We start from the raw sequence: 15,740 nt of genomic DNA on the forward strand, positions 1-15,740 counted from the left end.
GCGTGATGGTAGTGGTAATAATTCATAAAAAAACAGGCAAAAATTAGACAAAATATGTATGTTTTTTAAAAAAAAATTAAAATACGTGTGTATTATGAAATAATATAAAAGGGATAGAGTAAAAAAATGTGGATATTAAAATGCGTTTTTTATGTGTATAAATATACCTACATATAAATAAAAAGTAGTGTTCTTTTATTTTTTACTTTATATTAAAATTTTACATTAGCTTATTAAATATCCACCCTTTAATAAATACTGTACTATTTATCATAAAACTAATTACAATTTTAATATAACATAATAATTCTAGAATTTATTGTTATTTGTCACAATCACAATATGTTCCAATTATATTTTTTTATACTATAACAATTCACTAAAACCATAAAGCAACCATAAAAATAATTCATATTTAAAGTTTAATTTATTTTTTGGTTATAAAAATTCATATTCATAACAAAAAAAATAGTCACACTCATATTTAATGTGAAAGAAAATGAATTAAATAATTTATTTTAAGGATAACAGTATAGGTGTATGTATATACGGGATGAAAACATAGGAACAAAGTATTTATATATCATTGTTTGCCGTATACTAAGTTCATGTTTAGATTATCAACCCATTGAATAAAATTAAAAAATGTTATAAATTGAATTATTCCTTATACATCAATATATATTAATTGCAAATAAAGATTTTTTAAATATCGTTTCAACGTATAAATGAGGTCGTTTTGAATATATGGATATATGATATTATTCTTAAGGATAAAACAAACTGTAAAAAAAATAAATGAGGCGAATAAAGTTGGAAAAAGAAACACAGAAAGACCGAGGAAAACATGGCGTGATCAAGAAATTTGAATACTTGAAAGTGGTCGGATCAAGAGTCGGAATAATCGGCGGGTATGTATGAGGAGATGCATGAATGTGGAAGATGCGAAGATTGTTTGCAAAGACAGATTGGTATGGCGTTCTATTCTCTCTGTCTACCCCTACGGAGAAGCGGCGTGATGGTCAGTTAGTTGAATAACTAAAATAAAAATAAATGTTTTAACGGTTTTTTCTATCTTATAAAAGTGAATCAAAATGTTAAATAAAAATGATACTGCATTTTTCATATGATTTTTTGACATCTCAACATAGATGAAGAAGAATATGGAAGTCTGGGCATTTACGGGGCTTACGACCAATAGATGTCTCTAGTAAAATTCTAGTGATTTAAGTAAGCACTACATTTTGAAATTGAACCATTATATATATAGAAGTTCCAATAATTTGAGTAGTATGGTTGTCAATCATAGGCAGAATTGGTGAATGTAACACGTGCGTAAAGTGATCACTTAAACGAGCATATGACGGTCGTAACCATCGTAAATGCCCAGATTTCCATATTCTTCTTTCTATGTTGAGGCATAAAAAAAATAATATGAAAAATACTGCTATAATTGGAGATAATCCATTTATAGCAGTCCATCAGATTTGTGAAAACGTATTTGGACACACTCAAAATATTATACTGCATTTTAGTTATAGTATATCAATATTTTAAGAGTTAGGATTGAATAATAAACCCCGTCGTATCATCAATGTTCTTAGAACCATTATCGTAGTCTGTTGTGATCTCTAATATAATGGCCAATTACTCGACTATGCACATCTACTCACTTGAAGCCTCATTATAATGATTATTTGGAAAACATCTTACATTATAAGTGTATATCTCACTTGTTTGCGTTCGCTAATTGCTGTTGTACGCAAGCATACTTCCCGCGTGAGCTCTGTACTATCCATCGATGATTTTAATTACCAGCATAAACTAGCTAATTACATTTTTTTTTAAATTTATGTTCTTGTATCTGTGTATCTTTAATTGGCGTGTTTCTGTGTAAATAAACTGCCCAAATTGCAATAATTAATTTTTTAATGCTCCGCCATATACTACGTACCTATATATTACTATTTAACTTAGTAATTAGGTACATACGAGTATTTGTATAGCGTTATGTAAAATAAGAGAAAATGATAGGTTTTACTTGTCCAAAAAATAAATAATCACGTATAAATTCGTAATAATTACCTATAATTTCTTAAATGAGGAAACACGTCTTCAAATTAATGGTTTTCTTCTACTTTAAATTAAAACTTACAATTATTTTTGCAATCAATTAAGATAACCATAGAAAATTGTAATTTATTCGTTAATTAAATCTGCATTTAGGCATAAAATTAGTTTAGGTATTTTAATTTTGCAAAATAATATGAATCATTTGAAAAATATGTGATATATTTTAATAATATTTGGTTACAAATTTATTTTTTAACAAACCATTTAAACATCACGCCTATTCACTGCAGTAGAAGGCAGAAAATAAAATGCTTTACAACTCTGTCTTTGTACACATTTTCGCCTCTTCCACATTTATGCATCCCCTCATCCATACCTGTCGATGACTCCCGATCTGATAACTTTCTAGTACAGTGAAACCTCTCATAACGAGCATAATTCGTTTCAGAATCTTTTTACGAAACACTCGTAGAGCGAAACATTTTTTTCTTTTGACTAGCGTGAAAGTCCCGGCTCACAAGAGAATGTCGTGAAAAGGGGTCTCGCACTTTCTCTGTAACTCGTTATGCGAAATCTCGCTCGTTAAGGGAGCAACTTTATGACATATTTTTTTTGTTATGCAAATTACTCCTTATGAGAGGTGCTCGTTATAAGAGGTTCCAAGGTATTTGAAATATTCGATCATGATCAAGTACTTGACATGCCAAGTTTTTCGCGATCTTTCTCTGCTTCTTCTATTTGATTCATTTTGTCATATCTGAAATCACACTGAAATCGTATTTTTAATATTTTCGTACTCGTCTATTTCGATCATTTAAATAATGACTATGAAATGCTTTAATTGATTTTGTTTATTTGCTTTTTAATTAAACAAATAATCGGTTATAATGACACCAGAGAATTCCTAGAAATAATTCAAGTTACAAGGATAACGAGAGCAATAAAGGATATGCATATATGGGAGGATAATTGTTGATAAAAATAATTGCCGCTCTGATAGTGCAGGGAATGTGATAATTGATAATCCTACACTCTGCTGCTCTTTATAAATAACGGCATACAGTGATATTGAAGCGCATCACATCAAAAAATGCCTATCCGCCTAATTAAAACAAAGTTGTTCAAAATACTATTTAGCAAAGTTTTTAAAATGAGTCAATAAGTTCGGATAATACATTTTTTTAAATTGCTGATGATACAAAAGAAATTTAATTTATTGATAAAAATAATACATATATTTGTGAAATAAAACATAGATGTTTTATTTCACAAATATATTATTACTATAATAATTAAAGAAAACACTTTGTTTTTTACCACTTGAGTTTTATTATAGACTACATGTTTCAGAAGTTAAACTTCCATCATTCAGGTCTGTATAATAACTAAAATATAAAATATAAAATTTTTCTATAAATAAGGAGAGGGGAAAGTAAGGGGAAGGGGTTAGTACTTACTTACTTACTTACTTTACTTACTTACTTTCCCCTCTCCTTATTTATAGAAAAATTTTATATTTTATATTTTAGTTATTATACAGACCTGAATGATGGAAGTTTAACTTCTGAAACATGTAGTCCATAATAAAACTCAAGTGGTAAAAAACAAAGTGTTTTCTTTAATTATTGTAACATGTCTTACCACAAAGTTAATGCCGAAACAATAAATAAAATATATTATTACTATTGAAATCTAGCAATAAATTGTAAAAATACTAAAAGTAAAAAACTAAATAAATAATGCTAGTTCTTACGTTATTTGGTTGCTGGTGACACATAAAAGAAGTTAAATTTATTAATAAAGATAATACAATTACAAATGTATAATTACTATAAAAATCTATCAAGAAATTGCGAAAAAAAAACTGTAAAAAATTAATAAATTATAAAAAGTTTTTATGTAATTCGGTTGCTAATGACCCGTAAAAGAAGTTATAAAGCTAATTTACTAGTGAAGATAATATTATAACATTTACTTATGTGTGCTATTTTATAAATAAATAATTACTATGGAAACCCATCCAGAGATTCAGAAAATAAAAACAGTACAAAAGTGAATAGATAATCCAATTCTTCACGTTATTCGACTGAAAGACGCGCCTAGATGTATGATAGATGTTGGAATAGTGAAATAAGGAAGGAATGCAAAGCTGAGAAGCTAAGGAAGGAATGCAAAAAGAGAAAGCATTATCGATAAAATTAAAAAAGGTGTGTTGAGATGGTTTGGACATGTGGAACGAATGTGTGAGGTAAGAACGGTAAAACAAATTTATAACGCGAATGTAATTGAAAAAAGGAGCACAGGAAGACCAAGGGCACGATCAGGTTTGCCAAATACTTGAAAGCGGTTTTTTTTCCTCTTTTATTTTTTTGCACCCTGCTTATAAATGCTACGGGTAAGGGATTCTTGCACTTTTACTAAAGTGCTTTTAAGCGGTCAGGTTAAGAGTCGAAATAATCGGCAGCTATGTATGAGGAAGATGAACGTGGAATATGGTAAGAATGTTTGCAAAGACAGAGTGGTATGGCGTTCTATTCTCTCTGCCTACCCCTGCGGGGAAGCGTTGTGATGGTTGGTTAGTAAGTAAAGACAAGCCTAATTTTCACTCATGAATTACATGAAATTATAGAAACTTTAAACATAAAGAGTAAATCCACTCACGAGTAGGCATAGGCTATGAAACATAAAAAGTTGAAGCCTGAGTAGGGTCATGATAAGCGGTGTTGCATAAGCCGTAGCTAGATTTTACAGTCACTTGGACGTTAGGTAATTCAAGCGCCTAGCGCCAAGGGGTACGTGAATACGCGAGCTACTCATCAGCATCAGTGACGCACCCCGACTAATTATCACTTCATTTAATTAATGAAACTATATCTCCAGTGAGCTTTGAACTGTCGACCCAACTGTCTGTAGAACTATACAAATACATATTCACTCCACAACAAAATTAATTACATGCTTAATTAGCTCGATAAGATTGAGCGATTGCATTAATAATCACCGACGTCGCATTTTCGAAATACAGTTTTGTTTATTAAATTATTTTAATATATATTATCATCATAATTACTCATTCATACATTTAATGTACCGAGTCCAATTATATCGATTTCGACATTGTATTTTTAATTATGGGCGAATAAAAATATATATGTATTTATTATATTTATTTATTTGGTGTTCAATTGTAAAACTCCATGTGTCGGGTTGTGGTCCCGTGGTTGGTGTCGCGGAGTCTTAAGTCAGAGTTTCTAGGTTCGAACCCACTCTACCACAATTTGATATCTATTTCTAATAATGAGCCGCTTAGGCTCACAGAATTAGTATGAAATTGAAATATTTGTATAAATAATAAAAACACAAATATTACTCTTATTAATAAAAATATATGTGAATATATAATTTCAATATTCAAATCAAACAATGATTTTAGGGTGTACTATGTTGTATATACATATATTTTTTAATAACATAAAATTATTCAACTAAAAATCTAAGTCTAAATCAAGTTTGATTTTTTTTTAACTTCATTTTGAATAAAAAATTACGAAGAACAGAAAAAAATACTTAAATTTTTTTTTTAATAATAGTTGTGGCATATTTTATTTAAATATAAATTAAATTAAACGTTAACATTGTTTTCGAATACATTTATTTTTGGTACTATTATTCCGACCGGTTTCGACAAGCACCTTGTCTTCTTCGGGGATGGATACGTACTTATGGTAGATACGTAGGTATCCATCTCTGAAGAAGACAAGGTGCTTTTCGAAAACCGTTGAAATAATAGTACTAAAAAAATGGTTAAAACAATGTTGGTATTTTGTTTGTTTTATAATGTTTATGAAAAAAATATGTGATAAAAACGCATACGTATTAAATAATCAAATAAAGGTACTCATTTTTATAAGTGACATGAATGTATATAACCATAATATGAAAATGTGTAGAAAGCAGTTATGTAATTCTTAAAACATAAAAAAATATATACATTATAAGACAAATGTATCTAAAACCCACATTGAAGTTTTTTTACAACTGTTAAATAAAAAAGGTTTTTAACAAAGAAAAGAATAAGGATCAAATTATTTTATTTATTTAATGTCTTTCTTTTAATAGTATGTACGTAAATATAACACGAAAAACATATTTATTTTTGTTGTTGTATTTTACTTAGAAATAAAATAATTAAATAATTAAAAATAGGGCAGGAAACTATTGTTACAATACATAGTTATTAAAACTGCCAGTTATTGTGTAACTTCTGAAAAAATATTTTGTGCTATTTCGTATTTTTTTACAGAATCTACTACGATTGTATGTAAGTTCAATTAGTGAATCATTTCTTATTTTTTTATAAAAAATATATGTGTATGTTATTTTTTCAATATTTTTATTATACCACATATTATATCTTTTCATCTGGGAACTAAGCAATAGTTAAAAATGCTTAACATTTTACGTATAATGTTTCAATAGAGAATTTTTTGTAAAAATATGAATCTATTATAAATATGTCAGAAAAATACTGCCCACTTCGGGATTTGAACCCGGGATCCTCGGTTGGCGCGCCCGCTGTTCTACCGATTGAACCAATGAATCTGTTGACCCGATCGAGAAATCAATCATATCCTATCGATGTTATAACTTTGCGTACTCTATAAATAAGCATTGGAATCTCGAGTAGCCGGCTTCTTTTTTTAGAAATAATCAAATATCTTGTGTTTTTGCAATCATTTTCTATATTAAATTGGCTGATTGGATGAAAATATTTATAAAGATTTTAATTGGTGTAAATTTATTTGACTTTAAAGTAAAATAATACGTTTTGACATCAAAACATACGGAAGTATGGGTATTTATAGGACTTATGACCAGTAATATAGGCTGGTTAGGCTTTCACTTTATACACGCGTAACATTCACCATTCTATCCATGATTGGCAACCACACAACTCAAATTTTTGAAAGTAATACGTATAACGTAAATCTCTTTTTTGAGTTCGCAGTAGCATCTATGTCTGATTTGAGAAAGCTTTTATTTAGGAGAGACCCATTTATTTAGATGCATGCAAGATTTAACTTGTTTCTTTAACATATTATGCATTGGGAGACGCCTGAAAACATAATTAAAAATTTTTCTTCCGAATATTATTTTTTGAAATTTCTCTTGATTCGCAAACAAGGATTTGGATACAACCAAAGCGTTGTGAACAAAATAATACGTTTGATTATTTGTACCAGCCATTTAAGAATAAATTGATTGAACAGTAGAGTATATTGCCTTAACTAATATAATGCTTTTTGCCTATCTACATAAGTGGACGATGAATTGTTTAAACTTTATAACTTGCGTCACACCAATCATGAATTGTGGTATGACTGCATTTGATGTACGCAAATGTCAATAAATAATATATGCATACATTTTACGTACCGATAGGTTATCAAACGTTGGTGACAAAAGTGTATAATGTGTGCAAAGAAAGTGATTAATTGATAAATGTTAGCAAATCCAAGATTATAGTTTTTGAAAGAGATGAATGTAGATCTGAATGTGAAATATTAGTAAATGGGGAGATTTTGGAACAGGTAGATGATTTCGTATATTTGGGTAGTATGTTTTCTAGGAATGAAAACATTGATGAAGACATGGAAAGGAGAGTGAATGCTGGGAACAGAATGAATGGTGCACTAAAATCAGTTTTAGCAAATAAAAATCTATCAGCGAAAGTTTAAGTGGGAGTACACAACGAAGTCCTGGTTCAAACCCTTATGTATGGAAGCGAAGCATTGAGTTGGCAAAAGAAGGATGAAAGCAGACTGAATGCCATCCCTCAGACGAATGAGTGGCAAAACGATGTTTGATAGATGTTCGAATGATGAAATAAGGAAGGAATGGAAGACTGAGATAAGCATTCTCGATAAAATTAAGAAAGATGTGTTGAGATGGTTTGGACATGTGGAACGTATGAGTGAGTAAAGAACGGTTAAACAAATTTATGAAAAGAAGTAGAGGAAGACCGAGGAAAACTTGGCACAATCAAGTGTGTCAAATACTTGAAAGCGGACGGGTCAGGAGTCGTGATAATCGTCGGGTATGTATGAGGAGATGCATAAATGTGGAAGAGGCGAAGAATGTTTGCAAAGACAGAGTGGTGTGGCGTTCGATTCTCTCTGCCTATCCCTGCGAGTAAGCGGCGTGATGGTTAGTTAGTGATTTGGTTAGGTTATCAAAACTACTTAGAATATATACAATAAAATAAGCAGGGTTATTATTTCAGTCTTTGTTTACTTATTAACATCTTTACACTGTTTATGTGTCAATAATGATTACAAAATATTTAACGAGATCATTAAAATATAAATCTAGTTAAAGATAACCAAAGGTTACTGGTTAATTACTGTTTATCTTCATTATGTCCTAAAGTTAACCAATACTGATGGACCAAGGGAATATAAATACATTACCATACAAACGAATTGCCCTGATTTCGGAATGAAAACATCATTAATACTACTACTACTACTACTACTACTACTACTACTACTACTACTACTACCATCACGCTGTTTCCCCGCATGGAACGCCACACCCTTTTGTCCTGACATACACTCCTCGCGTCCTTCACATCCATACATGTAGTCATAGATGCCCTCCGATTGCGCAGACTTTTGACACCGCCAGATTTTAGGTTCTGATTGATCTGATCGTGCCAAGTCTTTTTCGGTCGTCCTCGTTCTGTTTTCCCTCTCACATTCGCCACATATATTATCTTGGTCATTCTCTCGTTATCCATTCGCTCCACATGTCCATACCACCGTAAAGAGCTCTTCCTAATCTTTTCAATTATTCGTCGTTCAGCCTTACACTCCTTTCTTATATCTTCGTTTTTAATACAATGATTCGTCATACAATGATTTAATACTACACATTCGTTACTATGTGGATAACTTATTTATTTATTTAACTTAAAAAAAACTAACCTTTAGGCAGAGAGAATAGAACGCCACACCACTCTGTCCTTGCAAACATTCTTAGCCTCTTCCACGTTCATGCATTTCCTCATACATACCCGACGATTATTTCGACCCCTAACCTGACCAATATCAAGTATTTGGCATACCAGATCGTACCAAGTTTTTCTCGGTCTTCCTCTGCTCCTTTTTCCAATTAAATTTGCTTCATAAATTTGTTTTACCGTTAAAGTCAGGAAAGTCTCACTCATTCGTTCTACATGTCCAAACCATCTCAACACACCTTTCTTAATTTAACTTCTCTTACAGAATTAATGTTTATTGGCGGGCTTGTTGCTAAGAAGCAATACCTTCCAACCAAAAACACACTCGTGATACTGGTTAAAATTTGAAAACAGCCGTTCGAAATCAGAGGTCAGATAGTTGCTGTTAAATTTGTTTTTTTTTAAGAATATCAAAAAAAAGTATGAAATTTGTGATGGCTCATAGAAAAAACCCTAAGTGGAGAAACCCAGATTTGTGAACACGGATTTGGACACAATCAAAATGTTCAAATTTTAAATTTAATAAAAATGTAAAATCATGTTTTCAGGCGTGTCCTAGTATGTAAAAGAATTCGTGAAGAATCTGACAAACATTTTTCATAATGGTCATAATGGTGCTAAATAAAAAGCTTACTCAAGTCAATCATTGATGCTGCCAATAACTCACATATGAAAGAATGTGTCAATTATAGGATTATATATACAAGTCTCAATTTTTTTAGTTGTGTGTTTGTGAATCATAGGTAGATCATGCAGGTGAATCATGCAGATGTATAAAATGATCATTTAAACCAGCCTATAAAAGGTCGCAAGACCTGTAAATACCTAGACTTCTATATTCTTCTTCATCTTTAATGAGTTGTCAACGAAAAAATATGTTTCATTTTTTCCGTTTTTGTTTATCGTGGTGTTGATTAAAACTATAAAGTTTGAATAGAAAGGACATGATTTAAAAAAAAATATTAAAAAAACTATATTCATACACATACTGGTACGTGTAGGTACCTATATGTTCAAACCTTCTTGTAGTTTAAAACTTTTCATTGAATCACATCAAATTGCCATGAAATATATTAAGTAAAAGTTGTCGAAAATAACTGGGAAAGTTTATAATAACCAATAATGCTTTGATCTTGGCAAAAAATACTCGGTGTCACATGCTGTTGGTACATGAAAAATGAATTCTGGATATTAAGAACTTTTTCTCGTGTACGTTCACTCTATTTTTTCGAGAATGTTTTTTTATTTTAATTGGAAAATAATTATACTACAAATTGAACCAGTAATAAATTAAATGAATAATATGTTATTTTATTAAACGTTTTATTATTAATAAATTATGTTACATAAAAAAAACTAATAAACATCACCCTGCTTCTCCGAGGGGGTAGGCAGAGAGAATAGAACGCCACACCAATCTGTATATGCAAACAATCTAACCTTCTTCCACGTTCATACATCTCCTCATACATACCTACTGATTACATATATCAACATGATTCATATATAGAAATGATTACGCCATAGGTACCATTGTGATATCTTTAAACAATTGTTTTTTCAACCCTTATCTGCATCCAATAGTGCAAGGGACATATTTCTTTACCTAAATTTATTTCAAAATTTAAAAAGCTTTTTGTTTTTTTTTGTGTAAAAGCGTGTTCATTAATATAATAATTTCTGATGATTTATGTAGCGCTATTTTTGTAAAATACTAACACTAGGGGAACTTCGTTGAGGTATTATATGATGAATTGTTTATTCTTGAACAAAACAATAATGAAGTCCGATATTCAATATCTCTTGGTTATAGCGTTAAATAGCCTAGACTATTTTTTCTCATAAAGTTCATGTCCGTTTTCGTTGCATAGGTATCGAATGCACTCTTAAAACGTTTAAAAAATATGGCAACGAAAAAAGTTAAAATGTTTATTTGAAAAAAAAAAAAACGATTTTCTCTACTTAAACTGAGGCTATATAGAAAAAGTCCGCCTCCATAGTGTAATGGTCAGCACTCTCGGCTACCGTTCTGGAGGTCCCGGGTTCGATTCCCAAGGGGGGTAAAAATAAATATAAGTGATTTTTTCACTGTAATATTTATTCAATATTACCATGGACTGGTACCTGAAGCGGAGGGCTGATCACCTTTCCTTCATGTGTAAAACGATCATGATAACACTGCGTTTATAAGACACAGTGCCCTATGCACCATTGGGGTGCGGATAAGGGTTTTATTATAATTATATAGAAAAATGGTTCGATTTAAAAAAAAATCATTTGTGTTTTTTTGTGCTTCGGATTGTCGAGAGGTTCAAATAATAATTAATTTTATATAATATTGTTACAAATTCAGAAAATACAACGCTACAAAACCGCCGTTGTTGCTTCTTACCTTGTGTTTTTTTTAATGCCTATTTACTGTACGTTTTATTGCTTAATATTTTACATTTTGACCTGTGTTTTCTTGTCCGTTTTTCTTACCTATTTTTCAGTCTTGTTAACCTTATGTCTCCAATGAGTAAAGGTAATTACTCACCGGGAATATTATTTATGTGACTCATGTATGTCATATGTTTAAATAAATAAATAAATCATTTATGAAAATCGGTTACGATCTTATGCAATTATCCATTAATACTCGTACAATTTAACCACTACTCTACTTACCTTGTCTCCAATCAATTTGATGAGTAGCGCACAAAGCGGTATTCCGTAAGGTCTCAGAGGAGAGTAATAACAGTTTTACAAACTTTTAAATTGCCCAAAGTCGATACATCCAAAATGAATATTGCTTTTTTACGAGCGATCCCGCGATGATCTTCTCTTAGCGACCTGATCATAGATTTCCCAGACGCGGGCGGAACGCGGGATAATGGATCAGGGGTGTAGCCTCTAAGGGATGAAATTTTGTTAATATTTTATTAATAACTTTTTTATTGATCTTTGCGCGGATGTATGATTCGAAAGTGCCGTTTAAAAAGGATATAAAAACAATACTATTTCAATAATTACATTATATGTTAAATCCATTTTTAATTAATGTTTACTTAGTAAATACCACTATTTCTTAAAATCTACTGTGACACGTGTTTCGATGCATTCCGCATCATTTTCAAACACCGTACTGTCACAGTAGATTTTAAGAAACAGTGGTATTTACTAAGTAAACATTAATTAAAAATGGATAGATTTTACCACAAAGTGACTGCCGAATCAATTAATGAAAATATGTTAAATCATCAATATTAAAGAAGTACTTATTAATAAATAAATAAAATGTAATTTCTTTGTAAAATTTCAATAATATGTACATATTTAAATATGAAAGCAGTCCAGTTGTAGGATTGAGGATTTCAGTTTCGAGTTTTGGGGTTTGATTTTCTATAATATTACATTTTTCAATAATGTAAATTAATTTTAATAATGTAATGTAAATTTAAATAACAAAACTAAACAATAAATCATAAGATGGCAAAACTTTTTCTCTCGTAAAAAAATGTCTTGGATGTTTAACGTTTTTTTTGTCTTAATCACTGCTGATAAGTTATAAATCATTTAGAACAAAAACCACCCTTTTGAATGAATGTAATGTAAATTTAAATAACAAAACTAAACAATAAATCATAAGATGGCAAAACTTTTTTTCTCGTAAAAAAATGTCTTGGATGTTTAACGTTTTTTTGTCTTAATCACTGCTGATGAGTTATAAATCATTTAGAACAAAAACCACCCTTTTCAGGAAATCAGTTTTTCAACTTCAAATATTTAAATTTCTTTGATGACTTCTTTTCTATCATTATTTCGTTTATTACGTCACTACTGAAGATTAAAAGCTTTAAAAAAACCCAAAGTAATGTTTTACTATTAAGATTTTGTTCACTGATTCTACATTTAATAGTAAGTACGTTATGAGACACCAGTTCAAGTGTAGGAGTAACTGCGATATACGCATTGGTTCCACTTAGATATTGAAATTAAGTGAAAAACACTGTATTGAAGAAAAATCAAAGCAAATACTGCCGTAGGAAAAATGTTTGAAAACCCTTATTTTACTATTAACACTATAACTACTACTACTACTACTACCATCACGCCGTTTCCCCGCAGGGGTAGGCAGAGAGGATGGAACGCCACACTCTTCTGTCCTGACATACACTCCTCGCCTCCTTCACATCCATACATCTAGTCATACATGCCCTCCGATTACGCAGACTTTTGACACCGCCTGATTTTAGGTTCTGATTGATCTGATCGCGCCAAGTCTTTTTTGGTCGTCCACGTTCTGTTTTCCCTCTCATATATTTTCTTAGTCATTCTCTCGCTATCCATTCGCTCCACATGTCCATACCACCGCAAAGAACTCTTCCTAATCTTTTCAATTATTCCTCGTTCAGCCTTACATTCCTTTCACACTATAATATTATGGAATATGATTTAATAAGTACCAACATATGTTACCGACTATGGCAATAAATTTAAAAAAAATGTATCTCGAAAAATGATAATATCTACTCAAACCCACTTGTCGCTTTTAAAATGTTAATAGCCATTGCCCTCGATAGGATTAATTCGAGAGATACTCTTTTTTCGATTCCATGAATTCTGCTGCATATTTCACAAAGCTCCACTATTACTATTTCCAGCTATTGTTGACTGAATCCTTTTTCTGATTGGCTCTCGATATCCCTCCCGCACATAAAACAACCCCTCTCGACCGGAGGCCCTCGCGCACCTAACCTCTTCAACGCAGCGTAATTAGTCGAGGAATATAGCCGATATAATATCCAATCAATTATTTCGAAAATAATCCATTCAAGAGGCTGGATTCAATTAGTGGCTCGGTTACTGTCTGTTGTAAATCTGACGTATGAACCACCAATAATATTAAAATAGATTATTAATTTATTTTACTTAAGTAATTAGTGTTGAACCGATCCGTGGATGGATTATTATTATTTATAAATATATGTATAAATATATATATATATATATATATATATATATATATATATATATATATATATATATATATATATATATATATATATATATATATATATATATATATATATATATATATATATATATATATATATATATATATATATCGAGGAAGACCGAGAAAAACTTGGCACGATTAGGTATGCCAAATACTTGAAAGCGGTAGCGTAGCAGTCAAAACAATCGGCGGGTATGTATAAGGAGATGCATGAGCGTGGAAGAGGTGAAGAATGTTTGCAAAGACAGAGTGGTGTGGCGTTCTATTCTCTCTCTCTACCACTGCGAGGAAGCGGCGTGATGGTTAGTTAGTTAGTTATATGTTATAATGTAAATTTTAACGTCAAAATATTTTTAAAGTGTCAAAAATATTGTTAACAAATTCTCGATTCGATCCAATTATTTATATTGATTTTTTTCATATCGATATCTTATATACACGAATCTTACATACTTAATGAAGGTTTCTGCTAGTAAAAAATACTAACGAATTTCAACCACAGATGTCGCCGATGTAGTAACATACAGCAGATATTTGCCATTGAAGGATATACCATATACTACATCCGGCATTTAAGTGGTGTGTTTGTCAATCATGTGTAGAATGGTCAATATTAAACTGTGTATAAAATAATCACTTACAACAACCAATGACAGATCGAAAGCCCTGTAAATGTCAAGAGTTACACATTTTTCTCCATCTAAGAAATAAGAAAATAGCAGTGTCGCACATTACCAAGCCGTATAACGAAAAATCATTGCGCTGTGTTTATTTGTTAAATTATTTTTAAATGTAAAATAAAATTGGTTAGTGTTAGAAGAGTGATTGATTAGGTATACAGAATTTGACCACAGTCTTCAATGAATCGTGTAATTGTGTTTGCAATATTTCATTACAGCTGTTTTTATTATGTTTGTAAAATATCGTTTCATAAGAAATATTTGCAATTTATAATGACAATATTTTTATTCTGAATTATAACGCAATAATTATCGGATATTTTACTGGTGAATATTTTCGTCAAAAAATATTTCCTGCAAATTGCAGGCCAATTTACAGATGTGTAAATTACACCAAAAGTAATTGTTTGTAGTTGTCCACCTCCGTGGTTTCATAGTTAGCGTGTTTAGCCACCACGCTGAAGGTCCCGGGTTTGATTCCCAGAGGGGGGGGTGAAAAAAAAAAGTGATATTACAATGTGATATTAATAAATTATAAATTAAAAACTTCATTACATATTTTATCATAAAAATTAATTTAAGTAAAATTATTTATTACTGTAACTGTTTCAAAGTAACGATATATTTCTGTACAAATAAATAATAATTGTTTTTTTTTCCTTTTTTTTTTGATTGCAAAAAGTAAATAAATAAAATGACTTTCTAAAAAAAATGTAAAAAAAACTTCTTTTTATTATTTAAAATTAAATATTTGTATTAGATTACTCATTGAGTTTTAATTGACACGACTAGTTTCGACAACTACAGATTTTTTTCATCGACTTGTGATCACAAAAACGTGTTTGCGATCGACGAAAACAACTGTAGTTTTCGAAACTTATCGTGTGAAATAAAACACTATTAGTGGTCTAATATGTAGAAGTGTTTAATTTTAAATAATTAACATGTAATTTCGCCAAGTTAATAC

The 15,740-nt window shown here is 30.5% G+C and overlaps 1 protein-coding gene across 2 annotated transcripts in view; it reads left to right on the forward strand.

The window, feature by feature from the left end:
* The window catches only part of LOC148308386 (LIM domain transcription factor LMO4.1-like), a 99,392-nt gene that overhangs the window by 1,052 nt on the left and 82,600 nt on the right, over positions 1-15,740 (forward strand). The gene's annotated exons all lie outside the window — the stretch shown is intronic.

This window comes from Brachycentrus maculatus, unplaced genomic scaffold (assembly GCF_059751285.1).
Source record: "Brachycentrus maculatus isolate JH-2025_06_01 unplaced genomic scaffold, ASM5975128v1 h1tg000167l, whole genome shotgun sequence".
Classification (NCBI taxonomy): Eukaryota; Metazoa; Arthropoda; class Insecta; order Trichoptera; family Brachycentridae; genus Brachycentrus; species Brachycentrus maculatus.